Here is an 18,003-nt window from a genome sequence, read left to right on the forward strand (position 1 = left end):
GCTAAAGTTCCTGTGGCAGCACTGAGGCCAGGGCAAGGGGTGGGTCTATCAGTTACTATGGTATTGCCTGTGAGCCTGTGGGGTGGGGGATGGGCTCTGTTACTCATGGATCTGCTGGGTGTATTTCTGAACTTTTGGTGTCCGCAGGTCTGTTGCTGTGGTCACAGGTCTCTGTCCCCAGTGGCTGCAGGGTCCTGGTATGCATCTGAGATCAGACTGGGTGGTGCTGAGGCCAGTATCCTAGTCTCAAGCAGCTCTGTTTCCCAAGATGGCGTGGTTGCTGTGCCCATGCTGGCTGTCCTGGAGTGTCCCCGCAGGGAGCAGGGCTCCGCCACCTAAGACTGCCCAGTTTAGCAGTCCCTTAGAAGACCTGCAGAATCTAACTGCCCCTAGCTCATACACACACGCACCACACACGTCCACACACTCCTCTATCACTTCCTTGTGCTCTCACACTCTCTCCCTCCCTACCTTCCTGCCGGTTGCCATTTTTTCCTCCACACTTGTTTTCTTTATTGATTAAGGTATTAGATGTGTGTCTTTATCCCCACATTGCCACCCACCCCCCTAACAATCTCCCCGCTAATGCTCTCAACCCCTTGGTTTCTCTGTCCATTGGTTATGCTTATATGCATGCTTATAAGTCCTTTGGTTGACCACTCCCACTTACCCCAGCCCCCCCTACCTTCCCTCTGAGGTTTGAAGGTCTGTTGGATGCTTCTCTGTCTCTGGATCTGTTTTTCTTCATCAGTTTATATTGTTCATTATATTCCACAAATGAGTGAGATCATGTGATATTGATCTTTCTCTGACTGACTTATTTCCCTTAGCATAATGCTCTCCAGTTCCATCCATGCAGTTGCAATGGTAGGAGTCCCTTCTTTTTTACATCAGCAAAGTATTCCATTGTGTAGATGGACCACAGGTTTTTAATCCACTCATCTGCTGATGGGCACTTAGGCTGTTTCCAAATCTTAGCTATTGTAAATTTGTGCTGCTATGAACATAGGGGTGCATATATCCTTTCTGATTTCTAGTTTTTTGGGATATGTTCCTAGAAGTGGGATCACTGGGTCAAATGGGATTTCCATTTTTCGTTTTTGAGGAAACTCCATAGTCCTCTACAGTGGCTGCACCCATCTGCATTCCCACCAGTAGTGCATGAGTGTTCCCATCAGCAGTGCATGAGGGTTCCTTTTTCTCTGCATCCTTGCCAGCACTTGTTATTTGTTGGTTTGTTCATGATAGCCATTCTGACAGGTATGAGATGGGACCTCATTGTCATTTTGATTTGCATCTCTTGGATAATTAGTGACTTTGAGCATGTTTTCATATGTCTCTTGGCCTTCCTTCTGTATACTTTGGAATAGTATCTGTTTAGGTCCCTTGCCCATTTTTTGATTGAGTAGTTTGTCTTTTTGTTAAGTTGTATGAGTTCCCTATAAACCATGGAGATTAAACCCTTATTGCATATAACATTGGCATTATACACTGAGTGGCCAGATTATTATGACCTCCTGACATTTGTAGGCAAATCAGCTATAATTTCACGATGAAGTTGCTAGAGGGCCAGACCATTATAAATAGGGAAGCAGGTTGTTTTCCATGACAATAGAAGTGATTTTTTTCTGAAGATATGGGTAAACAACGCGATTTAACAGTCTTTGAATGTGGGAGATATATATATATATATTGAGTGGCCAGATTATTATGGCCACCACCCCATCAGTACTTCGTTGGGCCACCTTTTGCCTTCAATACTGTGGTGATTCTTCTTGGTATTGACTCTTTGAAATGTTGAAAGGTGATGCGAGGAATCTGACACCATGCCTGATGAATAGAACTGTCCAGTTCTGTGTGATTTGATGGTTGTGGAACCAGCTGCCTGATGGCTCTTTTAACTTCGTCCCACAAATGCTCAATTGGATTGAGATCTGGTGATTGTGGGGGCCTCCTAAGCAAGATAAATTCTCCCTCATGTTCTTGAAACAGCTCCTGCACAATACAAGCATTGTGGCATGGAGCATTGTCTTGTTGGAAGAAGCCATCTCCATTGCAAAATGCCGTCAACATGTTAGGATGAACCTGATCAGCAACGATACTTAGGTCTGTTGTGCTATTTAGATGTTCCACATGAATTAAAGGGCCCAAATCATGCCAGGAAAACATGCCCGAAACCATAACACTGCCCCCACCAGCTTGAAGGTTTGTACTCATGCATGTGGGAATTGTCACTCTGCCATCTGCGTGATGCAACTGGAAATGTGATTCACTGTACCACAAGACTTTTTTCCAATGCTTGACTGTCCAATCTTTGTGTTCCTGTGCAAATTGGAAACATTTTATCTTGGTAACTGCAGACAGCAAAGGTGTTCGAACAGGCTTTTGGCTTCCATATCCCATACGATGCAGTGTACGGCTAATTTGCCTACAAATGTCAGGTGGTCATAATAATCTGGCTACTCACGTTCAAATATGTCCCACGTTCAAAGGCTGTTAAATAACGTTGTTTACCCATATCTTCAGGAAAAAAATAACTTCTACTGTTGTGGTAAACAACCTGCTTCCCTATTTATAATGGTCTGGCCCTCTAGCAACTTCAGCGCGAAATTATAGCTAATTTGCCTACAAACGTCAGGAGGTCATAAAAATCTGGCCACCCAGTGTTTTTTCTCCCACTCAGTGGGCTTTCTTGTTGTTTTGTTGATGGTTTCTTTTGCTGTGAAGAAGGTTTTTGTTTTGATGTAGTCCCATTTGTTTATTTTCTCTTTAGTTTCCATTGTCCTAGGGGCCCTATCAGTGAAGATGTTGCTTCAGCATATGTCTGAGATTTTGCTAATTCCTCTCTTTTTATGGTTTTTCAGCTTATGTTTAAGTCCTTTATCCACTTTGAGTTTATTATTGTTTGTGGTGAAAGTTGGTGGTCTAGTTTTATTTTTTGCATGTATCTGTCCAATTTTCCCAACACCATTTATTGAAGAGGCTGTCTTTTTTTTGTTTTTTAAATATATTTTATTGATTTTCTACAGAGAAAGGGAGAGGGACAGAAAGTCAGAAACATCCATGAGAGAGAAACATCGATCAGCTGCCTCCTGCACGCCCCCTACTGGGGATGTGCCCGCAGCCAAGGTACATGCCCTTGACTGGAATCGAACCTGAGACCCTTGAGTCTGTAGGCCGACGCTCTATCCACTGAGCCAAACCGGTTAGGGCAAAAAGTCTGTCTTAACTCCATTGTATGTTCTTTCCTTTGTCAAATATTGAGCACAGTGGTTTGGGTCAATTTCCAAGTTCTTTATTCTCTCCCATTGATCTATATGTCTGTTCTTGTGCCAGTACCAGGCAGTTTTGAGAACAGTGGCTTTATAATACAGCTTGGTATCTGGTATTGAGATCCCTCCTACTTTGTTCTTCTTTCTCTGGATGGCTACAGCTATTATTCCAGATGAATTTTTGGAGAGCTCGTTCTAGATCTGTGAAATATGCCGTTGGTATTTTAATAGATTGCTTTGGGTAGTATGGACATTTAAGTGATTTTGATTCTACCATTCCATGAACACAGTATGTTCTTCCATGTGTTTACGTCTTCCTTAATCTAATTTTTCAGTGTCCTGTAGTTTTCCATATACAGGTCATTTACGTCCTTAGCCAAGTTTATTCCTAGATATCTTAAGTTTTTTGGTGCAATGGTAATTGGGATTGTTTTTTAATCTCTCTTTAAGTAAGTACACCAATGGTATATAAATCTTCCATAGATTTCGGAAGTTAAATTTGTATCCTTTTACATTGCCGAAATGATTTATTTATTATTATTATTTTTTAATTTCTTTATTGATTAAGGTATTACATATGTGTCCTTGTCCCCCCAGTACCCCCCCATCACCCCACTCATTCCCTAGCTCCCCTGTTGTCAGTGTCCATTGGTTAGGCTTATATGCATGCATACAAGTCCTTTGGTTGATCTACCCCCCTTACTGAAATCCTCCCCTACATTCCCTCTGAGTTTTGAGCATCTGATCAATGCTTCTCTGTCTTTGGATCTGTTTTTGTTCGTGATTTTGTGTTGTTCATTCTATTCCATAAATGAATGAGATCATGTGATATTTATCTTACTCTGACTGGCTTATTTCACTTAGCATGATGCTCTCCAGTTCTATCCATGCTGTCGCAAATGGTAAGGATTCCTTCTTTTTTTACTGCAGTGTAGTATTCCATTGGTAGATGTACAAAAGTTTTTTAATCCACTCATCTGCTGATGGGCACTTAGGCTGTTTCCAAATCTTAGACATGGTGAATTGTGCTGCTATGAACATAGAGATACATATATCCTTTCTGATTGGTGTTTCTGGTTTTTTGGGATATATTCCTAGAAGTGGGATCACTGTGTCAAATGAGAGTTACATTTTTGTTTTTTTGAGGAAACTCCATACTGTTCTCCACAGTGGCTGCACCAGTCTGCATTCCCACCAGCAGTGCATGAGGGTTCCTTTTTCTCCACATCTTCGCCAGCAGTTGTCTTTTGTTGAAACGTTGATGATAGTCATCCTGACAGGTGTGAGATGGTACTTCATTTTCGTTTTGATTTGCATCTCTCGGGTCATTAGTGTCTTTGAGTATGTTTCATATGTTTCTTGGCCTTCTTTCTGTCTTCTTTCAAAAAGTATCTATTTAGGTCCCTTGCCCATTTTTTGATTGGGTTGTTTATCTGCCTTTTGTTAAGTTGTATGACTTCCCTGTAAATGTTGGAGATAAATCCTTCTTGGATATAACATTGTCAAATATGTTCTCCCACACAGTGGGTTTTCTCGTTGTTTTGTTGATGGTTTCTTTTGCTGTGAAGAAGCTTTTTATTTTGATGTAGTCCCATTTGTTCATTTTCTCTTTAGTTTCAAGTGCCCTAGGAGCTGTATCAGTGAAGAAATTGCTTCGGCATATGTCTGAGATTTTGTTGCCTTTGGATTCTTCTAGAATTTTTATGGTTTCCTGTCGTACATTTAAGTCCTTTATCCATTTTGAGTTTATTTTTGTGTATGGTGTAAGTTGGTGTTCTAGTTTCATTTTCTTGCATATATCTGTCCAATTTTCCCAACACCATTTATTGAAGAGACTATCTTGGCTCCATTGTATGTTCTTGCCTCCTTTGTCAAATATTAATTGAGCATATTGGTTCAGGCCGATTTCTGGGCTCTCTATTCTATTCCATTGATCTATATGCCTGTTCTTGTGCCAGTACCAGGCATTTTTGAGAACAGTGGCTTTGTAATATATCTTGATATCTGGTATTGAGATCCACCTACTTTGTTCTTTTTTAGGATTGCTGCAGCTATTCGGGGTCTTTTTTTATTCCAGATGAATTTTTGGAGAGTTCGTTCTAGATCTGTGAAGTATGCCATTGGTATTTTAATGGGAAGTGCGTAGAATTTATAGATTGCTTTGGGTAGTATGGACATTTTAATGATGTGGATTCTACCAATCCATGAACACGGTATGTTCTTCCATCTGTTTATGTCTTCCTCTATATCTTTTTTCAATGTCCTGTAGTTTTCTGAGTAGAGGTCTTTTACCTCTTTAGTGAAGTTTATTCCTAGGTACCTTAATTTTTTTGGTGCGATGGTAAACGGGATTGTTTTTATAATCTCTCTTTCTGAAAGTTCACTATTGGTGTATAGAAATGCCTCAGATTTCTTGGGGTTAATTTTGTATCCTGCTACATTGCCAAATTCATGTATTAAGTCTAGTAGCTTTTTGATGGAGTCTCTAGGGTTTTGTATGTATAATACATGTCATCTGCAAATAAGGAGAGTTTTACTTCCTCTTTTCCAATTTGGATGCCTTTTATTTCTTCTTCTTGCCTAATTGCAATGGCTAACACTTCCAGTAGTATCTTGAACAGGAGTGGTGAGAGGGGGCATCCCTGTCTTGTTCCTGTTCTTAGGGGAAATGGTGTTAGTTTTTGTCCATTGAGTATGATGTTGGCTGTAGGCCTGTCATATATGGCTTTTATTATGTTGAGGTATGATCTTTCTACTCCCGCCTTACTGAGAGTTTTTATCAAAAATGGGTGTTGAATTTTGGCAAATGCTTTTTCTGCATCAATTGATATGACCATGTGTTTTTTCTTCTTTCAATTTGTTTATGTGATGTATCACTTTTATTGATTTGCGGATATTGTACCATCCTTGCATCCCCGGGAAAAATCCTACTTGGTCGTGATGTATGATCTTTCAGATGTACTGCTGGATCTGATTTGCTAAGATTTTGTTGAGGATTTTGGCATCTATATTCATGAGGGATATTGGCCTGTAATTCTCTTTTATTGTGTTGTCTTTACCTGGTTTTGGTATTCGGGTGATGCTGGCTTCATAGATGAGCTTGGAAGTGTTCCTTCCTCTTGAATTTTTTGTAGTAGTCTGAGGAGGATAGGTTTTAGTTCTTCCTTGAATGTTTGGTAAAACTCCCCTGTGAAGCCATCTGGTCCTGGGCTTTTGTTTGATGGAAGCTTTTTGATGACTGCTTCAACTTCTTCCATAGTTATTAGTCTGTTGAGATTTTTATATTCTTCCTGATTGAGTTGTGGAATGTTGTATTTTTCTAGGAATTTGTCCATTTCCTCCAGGTTGTCTAGTTTGTTGGAGTAGAGCTGTCCAAAATATTTTTTAACAATCATTTGTATTTCTGTGGGGTCTGTTGTTATTTCGCCTCTATCGTTTCTGATTTTGTTTATTTGGGTCCTCTCTCTTTGCTTCTTGGTGAGTCTGGCTAGAGTTTTGTCAATCTTGTTTATCCTTTCAAAGAACCAGCTCTTGCTTTCATTGATTTTCTTTCTTTTTTTTTTTTGGTCTCTATGTCATTTATTTCTGCTCTAATCTTTATTATCTCCTTCCTTTGGCTCACTCTGGGGTTTTCTTGTTCCTGTCTTTCTAATTCTTTGAGTTGTAGAGTTAGATGATTTACTACCATTTTTTCTTGTTTTTTGAGATAGGCCTGTAGAGCTATAAACTTCCCTCTCGGACTGCTTTCATTGTGTCCCATAGGTTTTGGATTGTTGTGTTTTTATTGTCATTAGTTTCCAGGATGTTTTTAATTTCTTCTTTGATCTCATTGGTAACCCAATCAATATTTAATATCATGCTTTTCAGCTTCCAGGTGTTTGAGTATTTTGGGTTGTTTTTATTGTAGTTTATTTCTAATATTATGCCATCATGGTCTGAGAAGATGCTTTTTATGATTTCAATCTTCTTGAATTTGGGGATACTTTGCTTGTGACCCAATATATGGTCTATTTTTGAAGATGTCTTATGAGCACTTGAGTAGAATGTATATTCCGTGGCTTTGGGGTGAAGTGTTCTGAACTTGTCTCTTAAGTCCATCTGATCTAGTGAGTCATTTAGGATTGCTGCTTCTTTGCTGATTGTTTGGCTAGAGGACTTATCCAGTGCTGTCAGTGGTGTATTAAAGTCCCCTACTATGATTGTATTGTTGTCAATCTCTCCTTTGATATCTTCCAGGATTTTTTTTATGAATTTGGGTGCTCCTGCATTTTGTGCATATATGTTTACCAGGTTTATATCTTCTTGTTGTATTGATCCCTTTAGTATTATGAAGTGGCCTTCCTTATCTCTTGTTATGGCCTTCACTTTGAGGTCTAATCTGTCCGATATAAGTATTGCTACCCCAGCTTTCTTTTCCTTTCCATTTGCCTGAAAGATATTTTTCCATCCTTTCACTTTCAGTCTGTGTGAGTCCATTCTAATGAGGTGGGTCTTTTGTAGACAGCAGATGTATGGGTCATGTTTTTTTTATCCATTCAGCCACTCGATGTCTTTTGGTTGGAGCATTTAGTCTATTTACGTATAAGTTATTATTGAAAGCTACTTGTTTGTAGCCATTTCTTTTTATGTGTGGCTGTTTTCTTTCTGAGCTTGTATTTCTTCTTTTTATACCAGTCCCTTTAGCATTCCTTGCATTGCTGGCTTGGTGGTGATAAACTCTCTCAGCCGTTTTTTGTCTGTAAAGCTTCTTATTTCCCCTTCAATTTTGAATGATAGCCTTGCTGGATAGAGTATTCTTGGATTCAGTCCTTTGCTTTGCATCACTTTGTAAATTTCTATCCATTCTTTTCTGGCCTGATGTGTTTCTGTTGAGAAATCTTTTGATATTCTAATGGGAAATCTCTTGTATGTAACTTTCCGTCTCTCTGTTGCAGCCTGTAAGATTCTCTCTTTGTCCTGAACATTTGCCATGGTAATTATGATGTGTCTTGGTATGGGTCTTTTCGGGTTCACCTTGTTTGGGACTCTCTGGGCTTGTGTTACTTTTTTATTCCCCACCTCAGGGAAGTTTTCTGATATTATTTCTTCTAATAGGTTTTCTAATCCTTGTTCATTTTTCTGTTGTTCTGGCACCCCTATTATTCGATTATTTGTATGTTGTTTCGTTTCATGTTGTCACAAAGCTCCCTTAGGCTCTCCTCCTGTCTTTTAATTTTTTTCTCCAATTGCAGTACAGTTTGGGTGTGTTTTGCTTCCTTGTCTTCTAATTCACTAATTCAGTCCTCCGCTTCTCCTAGTCTACTGTTGATACTTTCAATGGTGTTTTTTTATTGCAGCTATATCACTCTTCATTTCTTCTTGGGTCTTACTTAAGTTGTTGATTTTTTCATCTGTTTCTTCTAGCTTCTTCCATATGTTATTAATTTTTTCATCTGTTTCTTCTTACTTCTTGCATAGGTAGTTGACTTTTTCATCTGTTTCTTCTAGCTTCTTGCAGAAGTTTTTGATATTTTCCTCCATCCGGTTTATGCACTCTAGGACCCTTATTCTGAATTCTTTTTCTGTCATGTTGCATGCCTCTGTATTACTTAGCTGCTCTTCTGGAGAGTCCTCCTTCTCTTTCCTTTGGGGGTTTCTTCGTCTACCCATGTTTGATCTCACTGACATATCTAGACTTTGAGTCATTCAGTGGCTGCTCCCTGGGTGGCAGTGGCTCCTTGGGCTGTGGTTGCTCCTTGGGCGGTTGCGGTAGCAGCTGTTCCTCAGTTAGCAGCAGCTCCTCTGGTGGGTGCTGTTCACAGCTGTGGTGGCTCTTCTGGCTGGTGGGGGGAGGCTTCACGTACAGCTGCCGTTCCTCAGACAGAGGGTGTGGTGCTCAGGAGGCTGCTCTTGCTTGGATCTGCTGCGTTGATTTAAAGGCACAAAGTACAACACAACAAGGCACCATGTACCAGGCACTAAACACAAATATATTCACCATATTAATAACCCCAAATAAAGGTGACCATCCGAATTAAGAGAATTAGGGGATAAGGAAGAAAGAAGAGAAAAAGAGAAAAGACAAAAAAGAAAAGAAAAGAAAAGTAGGGAAGAAAAAAAAGGAGAGCAAAAATGAAATTGGGAAAAAGGAGGGGTGAAAATAAAAGTGAGAAAAGAAAAGAAAAGAAAAAAAAAAGAGCGAAAAGAGAGAATGAAGTAGAAGAGGGGAAGAGACTATGTAGATGAGGAGAAAACTCCTATAGAACCACCACTAATCCCAACAAATTCCAGCAACAGCTCCTTGGAGGTGAATGCAAACTAGAAACAATCAATAATATCAAGAGCACTTTAAAAAATGGTCAAATGGTAGTAGTAATAATACTGGTTAAAAATAAAAATGTAGTAATTAAAAGGGGAAAATCAGGTGATGGAAAAAGAAAAAAAAATTGGTTTCTTAGTTGAGAGGTGAAAAAAGAAAAAAGAAGAAAAAAAGAAAAAAAATTGAAGAAAAAAAAATTTGCAGTAGTGAAGGTCCTTCGGTTCTTCTACTCGTCAGTCTGGCTTGCCTTAGTCCTGTCAGATTCAGGAGAGTGTTGAATTTCCCTGCGATACACTGTTCTTCCATGTTGTAAACCACAGTCCTGATTTTAAAGCAGGCCATATTTGTTTCCCAGACTGCCTTAATTTGTATTTAGCTAAGAGTTAGTTTGTGGCTCAGCCTCTGGGTGGCAGTGTTTCTGGATTGGCCTCCGAGGCTATAGGGCCTCTCTGTCCAGTAGCTTGGGTTTATCATTTCTATTGCACTTAAAACTGGTTTGGGGAAGTCCACTGCCCAGAGCTGGTTCCTTAATAGTTACCCGCTCTGTGTTGTTGCTGGGATTGAAAAACTTGTTCCTATTCTTAGGGGAAATGGTTTTTAGTTTTTTCCCATTGAGTATGATGTTGGCTGTAGGTTTGTCATATAAGGCTTTTATTATGTTGACGTATGAGCCCTCTATTCCCACTTTGCTAATCAAGAAATGATGTTGGATTTTGTCAAATGCTCTTTCTGCATCAATTGACATGAGTATGTGATTTTTATCTCTCAATTTATTTATGTGATGTGTCACATTTATGGATTTGCGCATATTGTACCATCTTTGCATCCCTGGAATGAATCCTACTTTGTCATGGTCTATGACCTTTCCACTGTAATGCTGGATCTAATTTGCTACAATTTTGTTGAGGATTTTGGCATGTATGTTCATGAGGGATATTGGCCTGTAATTCTTATTTGTGTTGTCTTTAACTGGTTTTGATATTAGGGTAATGCTGGCTTCATAGAATGAGCTTGGAAGTATTCCTTCCTCTTGAATTTTTTGGAATAGTCTGAGGAAGATAGGTTTTAGTTCTTCTTTGATTGTTTGGTGAAACTTCCCTGTGAGTCTCTCTGCCCCAGGTTTTATTTGCTGGAAGCTTTTTTTTGGCTGCTTCAATATCCTCCATAGTTATTGGCCTATTGAGATTTTTAGATTCTTCCTGATTGAGTTTTGGAAGGTTGTATTTTTCTACGGATATGTCCATTTCCTTTAGGTTGTCTAGTTTATTGGAATAGAGTTGTTTATCGTATTTTTTTTTTTTTTTACAATCCTTTGTATTTCTGTGGGTTCTGTTGTTATTTCGCCTCTTTCATTTCTGATTTTGTTTATTTTAGACCTGTCTGTTTGCTTCTTGGCGAGCCTGTCTAGAGGTCCATCAATCTTCTTTATCCTTTCAAAGATCCAGCTCTTGGTTTCATTGATCATTTGTAATTTTTTTCTTTATGTCACATATTTCTGCACTGATATTTATTATTTCCTTCCTTCTGCTCACTCTGGGCTTTTCTCATTGTTCATTCTAATTCTTTATGTTGTAGGGTTAGATAATTTATTACAGTGTTTTCTTGTTTTATTTGGTAGTCCTGTAGAGCTATAAACTTCCCTCTCAGGACTGTATCACTGTGTCCCATAGATTTTGGATTGTTGTGTTTTCATTGTCATTCATTTCCAGGTAGTTTTTAATTTCTTCTTTGATCTCTTTGGTAACCCAATCATTGTTTAACAGCATGTGATTCAGCTTCGAAGTGTTTGAATTTTTTAGATTGTTTTTATGATAGTTTATTTCTAATTTTATGCCATTGTGGTCTGAGAAGATGCTTGATATGATTTCAATCTTCTTGAATTTGGAGAGACTTTGCCTGTGACCCAATATGTGGTCTATCCTGTAAAATGTCCCATGTGCATTGAGAAGAATGTATATTCTGTGGCTTTGGGGTGAAATGTTCTGAAGATATCAATTAAGGCCATCTGATCTTATGATTCATTTAGGATTGCTGTTTCTTTGCTAATTTTTTATTTAGAGGATATATCCAGTGATGTCAGTGGGGTATTAAAGTCCCCTACTATGATTGTAATGTTGTCGATCTCTCTTCTGATATCTTCCAAGTTTTTTTTTTTAAATGTATTTTAATGCTCCTGAATTGGGTGCATATATGTTTACCAGGGTTATATCCTCTGCTGTATCGATCCCTTTAGTATTATGAAGTGATACTTTTGTTATGGCCTTCACTTTAGGTCTATTTTGTCAGATATAAGTATTGCTACCCCAGCTTTTTTTTTTTTTTTCATTTCCAATTGCCTGAAAGATATTTTTCCATCCCTTCACTTTCAGTCCGTGTGAGTCCCTTGTTCTGAGGTGTGTCTTTTGTAAACAGCATATCTATCAGTCATCTTTTCTTATCCATTCAGCCACTTGATGTCTTTTGATTGTAGCATTTAGTCCTTTTATGTTTAAAGTTATTATTGATAGATAACTGTTTGTAGCCATTTAAATTTTTTCTTTATTGATTAACATATTACATATGTGTCCATGTCTCTCCATTGCCGCCCCGCTCTGCACCAGTCATGTCCTCACCACCCTGATGTCTGTGTCCATTGGTTAGGCTTATATCCATGCATACAAGCCCTTTGGTTGATCTCTCCCCCTTAACCTGACCCTTCCCTACCTTCCCTCTGAGGTTTGAGCATTTGAGTGATGCTTCACTATCTCTGTATCTGTTTTTTTTCCATCAGTTTATATTGTTCATTATATTCCACTAATAAGTAAGATCATGTGATATTTATCTTTCTCTGAAAGGCTTATTTCACTTAACATAATGCTTTCCCGTTCCATCCATGCTGTTGCAAATGGTAAGAATTCCTTCTTTTTTTTTTTTTATTATCACATCTTAGTATTCCATTGTGTAGATGTACCACAGTTTTTTTTATTCCACTCATCTGCTGATGGGCACTTAGACTGTTTCTAAATCTTAGCTATGGTATAGTGTGCTACTATGAACATAGAGATGCAACTATCCTTTCTGATTGGTGTTTATAGTTTTTTGGGATATTTTCCTAGAAGTGGGATCACTGGGTCAAATGGGAGTTCCATTTTTTTTTTTTTTTTTTTTTTGTGTAAACTCCATAGTGTTCTCCACAGTGGCTGCACCAGTCTGCATTCCCACCAGCAGTGCACAAGGGTTCCTTTTTCTCTGCATCCTCACCAGCACTTTTTGTTTCTGGATTTGTTGATGATAGCCATTCTGACAGATGTGATATGGACCACATTGTCATTTTGATTTGCATCTCTCGGATAATTAGTTACTTTGAGCATGTTTTCATATGTCTTTTCGCCTTCCTTCTGTCTGCTTTCGAAAAGTATCTATTAAGGACCATTGCCCATTGCTTTTTTTTAGCTTTTAATTCTTTTTTTAAAAAATTTCTTTATTGCCCTGACCGATTTGGCTCAGTGGATAGAGCTTTGGCCTGCGGACTCAAGGGTACCAGGTTCGATTCCGGTCAAGGGCATGTACTTTGGTTGCGGGCGCATACCCAGTGGGGGGTGTGCAGGAGGCGGCTGATCAATGTTTCTCTCTCATTGATGTTTCTAATTCTCTATCTCTCTCCCTTCCTCTCTGTAAAAAAATAAATAAAATATAAAAAAAATTTCTTTATTAAGTTATTACATATGTGTCCTTATCCCCACATTACCCCATCCCCCCCACTCATGCCCTCACCCCCCTGTTGTCTGTATCCATTGTTTAGGCCTATATGCTTGCATATAAATCCTTTGGTTGATCTCTCCCTCCTACCCCCACTCTCCCCTACCTTCCCTCTGAGGTTTGACAGTCTGATCAATGTTTCTCTGTCTCTCAATCTGTTTTTGATTATCAGTTTATGTTGTTCATTATATTCCATGAATGAGTGATATCATGTGATATTTATCTTTCTCTGACTGGCTTATTTCACTTAGCATAATGCTCTCCAGTTCCATCCATGCTGTTGCAAATGGTAAGAACTCCTATTTTTGTTACAGCATAGTATTCCATTGTGTAGATGTACCACAGTTTTTCAGTCCACTCATCTACTGATGGGCACTTAAGCTGTTTCCAAATCTTAGCTATGGTAAATTGTGCTGCCATGAACATAGGGATGCATTTATCCTTTTTGATTGGTGTTTCTGGTTGCTTGGGTATATTCCTAGAAGTGGGATCACTGGTTCAAATGGAGTTCCATTTTTAGTTTTTGAGGAAACTCCATACTGTTCTCCACAGTGGCTGCACCAGTCTGCATTCCCACCAGCAGTACATTAGGGTTCCCTTTTCTCCACATCCTCGTCAGCAGTTGTCTTTTGTTGAAATGTTTATGATAGTTATTCTGACAGGTGTGAGATGGTACTGCATTGCCGTTTTGATTTGCATCTCTCAGATCATTAGCGACGTTGAGCATGTTTTCATATGTTTCTTGGCCTTCCTTCTGTCTTCTTTTAAAAGTATTTATTTAGGTCCCTTGCCCATTTTTTGATTGGGTTGTTTATCTGCCTTTTGTTAAGTTGTATGACTTCCCTGTAAATGTTGGAGATAAATCCTTCTTGGATATAACATTGTCAAATATGTTTTCCCATGCAGTGGGCTTTCTTGTGCTTTTGTTGATGGTTTCTTTTGCTGTACAAAAGCTTTTTATTTTGATGTAGTCCCATTTGTTCATTTTCTCTTTAGTTTCCAATGCCCTAGGTGTTGTATCAGTGAAGAAATTGCTTCAGCATATATCTGAGATTTTACTGCCTGTGGATTCCTCTAATATTTTTATGGTTTCCCATCTTATGTTTAAGTCCTTTATCCATTTTGAGTTTATCTTTGTGTATGGTGTAAGTTGATATTCTAGTTTCATTTTTTTTGCATGTATCTTTCCAATTTTCCCAACACCATTTATTGAAGAGACAGTCTTGAGTCCACTGTATGTTCTTGCCTATTTGTAGCCATTTTTATTTTTTGTACCTGTGTTCCTTCTTCCCTTTTTATTTCTTCTTTTTGTACCAGTCCCTTTAGCATTTCTTGCATTGCCGGGTGCTAGTGATAAACTCCCTTAGCCTTTTTTTTGCCTGTGAAGCTCCTTATTTCCCTTTGAATTTTGATGGATAGCCTTGCTGGATAGAGTATTCTTGGATTCAGTCCCTTGCTTTGCATCACTTTGTGTACTTCCTTCATTTCTTTCTGGCCTGATATGTTTCCATTGATAAATCATTTGATAATATAATGTGAGATCCCTTGTAGGTAACTTAAAATATATATAGTCTACTTTTGTCTCTCTCTTGTAGCCTTTAAGATTCTCTTTTTGTCCTGAAGTTTGCCTTTGTTATTGATTTTCAAATATTGTACTAGCTTTGTATCCTTGATATAAATCCTACTTGGTCATGGTTTATGATCTTTTTCATGTATTGCTGAATCCTGATCAGCTAATATTTTAACCATGGCGATCACAGAAGAAAATAAAAAAAAACATCCAATTGGAAAGAACTAAAACAGTCATTATTCACAGATAACATCATATTGTACATAAAAAACACTAAAGACCCCACCAAAAATCTACTAGATTTAATAAATGAATTTGACAATGTTGTAGTATATAGAATTAACACCCAGAAATCAATGGCATTTTAAAAAATATATTTTTATTATTTCAGAGAGGGTGGGAGAGGGAGATAGAGTTAGAAACATTAATGATGAGAGAGAATCATCAATCAGCTGCCTCCTGCAGGCCCATACTGGTGACCGAGCCCACAAACTGGACATGTGCCCTTGACCAGAATTGAATCTGCAATCCTTCAGTCCATAGGCTGATGCTCTATCCACTAAGCCAAACCAGCTAAGGCAATTGATGGCATTTTTATGCACTAATAATAAATTCTCAGAAGGAAAAACTAAGCAAACAATCCCATTTACCATCACTACAACAACAACAAAAAATAAGATACTTAGGGATAAACTTAACCAAGAACGTGAAAAATTGTACGCAGTAAAGTACAGGAGGTTGAAAAAGAGATAAAGGAAGATACAAATAAGTGGAAGAATATATCATGTTCATGGATTTGTATAATTAACATCATTAAAATGTTCATACTACCCAAAGCAATCTATAGATTCAATGCAATCTCTATTAAAATACAAGCAGCATATTTCACAGAACTAGAACAAGTAGTCCAAAAATTTATATGGAGCCAAAAAAGACCCCGAATACCTGCAGCAATCTTGAGAAAGAAGAACAAAGGTGGAGGAATCACAATACCAGATATCCAGTTATGATACAAAGCCACTGTAATCAAAACAGCCTGATACTGGCACAAAAACAGCCATATAGATCAATGGAACAGAACAGAGACCCCAAAAATGACCCAAGTCATTATGCTCAATTAATATTTGACAAAGGAGGCAAAAATACGTAATGGAGTCAGTCTCTTCAATAAATGGTGCTGGGAAAATTGGACAGATACATGCAAAAAATTGAAACTAGACTACCAACTTATACCATATACAATTATAAACTTAAAATGGATAAAATACTTAAATGTAAGTAGTGAAACCATGGAAATCCTAGAAGCCATAGGCGGCTAAATTTCAGACATCTCTAGTAGCAATATTTTTACAGATACATATTCTAGGGCAAAGGAAACTAAGGAGAAAATAAACAAATGGATCTATATCAAAATAAAATCTTCTGCACAGCAAAATAAACCTATATTGTTTAAAAGATAGCATTTTTAAGAGTGAAAGGGGGTGGGATGTTAGTAAATAATTATGTCAGGGCAACAGACAAATATTGGATACCAGTATCTATCATCTCCCCAATTTCTCACATACTCTTTTTAAAAATATATATTTTTATTGATTTCAGAGAGGAAGGGAGAGGGAGAGAGAGATAAAAACATCAATGATGAAAGAGAATCATGATCGGCTGCCTTCTGCATGCCCCACAATGAGGATCAAACCCACAACCCAGGCATATGCCCTGACCAGGAATCGAACTGTGATGACCTCCTCCTGATTCACAGGTCAACACTCAACCACTGATCCATGTTGGTCCAGCTCATATACTCTTTATTTTGCTTGGAATACCCTTTCTGTTATCAACCTCATTTTCTCCCCTGCAAAATCCTACCCATTTTTCAAAATCCAATTTAATTGACAAATGCCAGACATAGGCAATCCCCTCTGATATCCCTGGCTGGCTCTATTAGTCATTTTCTCATCCATGTTTTTATAATGCACATTTTATGTAGCATCACTTTAGTCCTTCTAGGTTGTTTTTCTGTTAACTTGTTAGCATGTATTATTGCCAATTCCTTTAAACTGTGAGTTCCCAGAATCCAGAATATTGGCACCTGGTACAATGTCAGGTCCATAGAAGCCATACAATATTCCCTTAAATTGTCATTATTATGTGTTTCAATTTTCTTATTAGATTATAAACTCATGGAGAATATGATTGATTCTAGTTTATTATTTTTTTTATCCACTCTAGCACATTTAGTGAACAATAGGGGATCATTCTGGCCCCCCTATTATTTGTATGTTGTTTTGTTTCATGTTGTCCCAAAGCTCCCTTAGGCTCTCCTCCTGTCTTTTAATTTTTACTACAATTGAACTTTAGTTGGTGTGTGTTTTGCTTCCCTGTCTTCTAATTCGCTAATTCGGTCCTCTGCTTCTCCCAGTCTACTTTTGAAACTTTCTGTAGTGTTCTTATTGCAGCTATATCACTCTTTATTTCTTCACGATTCTTACATAAGTTGTTAATTTTTTTCATCCATCCAGTTTATGAGCTGTATGACTCTTTTTATGAATTATTTTTCTGACAAATTAAATGTGGAACTCTTGGTTTTATTAATATTTTTATATATTTTTTAACCTCTATGTCATTTATTTCTGCTTTAATCTTTATTTCCTTCCTTCTAGTTCAGGGGTGGGCAAACTTTTTGACTCGAGGGTCACAATGGGTTCTTAAACTGGACTGGAGGGCCAGAACAAAAGCATGGATGGAGTGTTTGTGTGAACTAATACATGTTAACACTGCTGCTGGTGAAGGAGCAGAGGGGAGAGCAAGAGAACCCTCCGCTCTTTCAGCTCCGTGGGCCGGATAGAACAGCCAAATGGTCTGGATCCGGCCCCCGGACCGTAGTTTGCCCATGGATGTTCTAGTTACTCTGAGTTATTCTTGTTGTTCTCTTTCTAATTATTTAAGTTGTAGGGTTAAATAGTTCATTATTAATTTTTGTATTTTTTTTTGAGGTAGTCCGTTAATCTATGAACTTCCCTCTCAGAACTGCTTTTGCTGTGTCCCAGATGTTTTTGGTTGTTGTGTGTTCATTTTCATTTGTTTTCAAGAAATTTTTATATATGTATGTATGTATATATGTATTTACT

Source organism: Myotis myotis, unplaced genomic scaffold (assembly GCF_014108235.1).
Source record: "Myotis myotis isolate mMyoMyo1 unplaced genomic scaffold, mMyoMyo1.p scaffold_m19_p_2, whole genome shotgun sequence".
Classification (NCBI taxonomy): Eukaryota; Metazoa; Chordata; class Mammalia; order Chiroptera; family Vespertilionidae; genus Myotis; species Myotis myotis.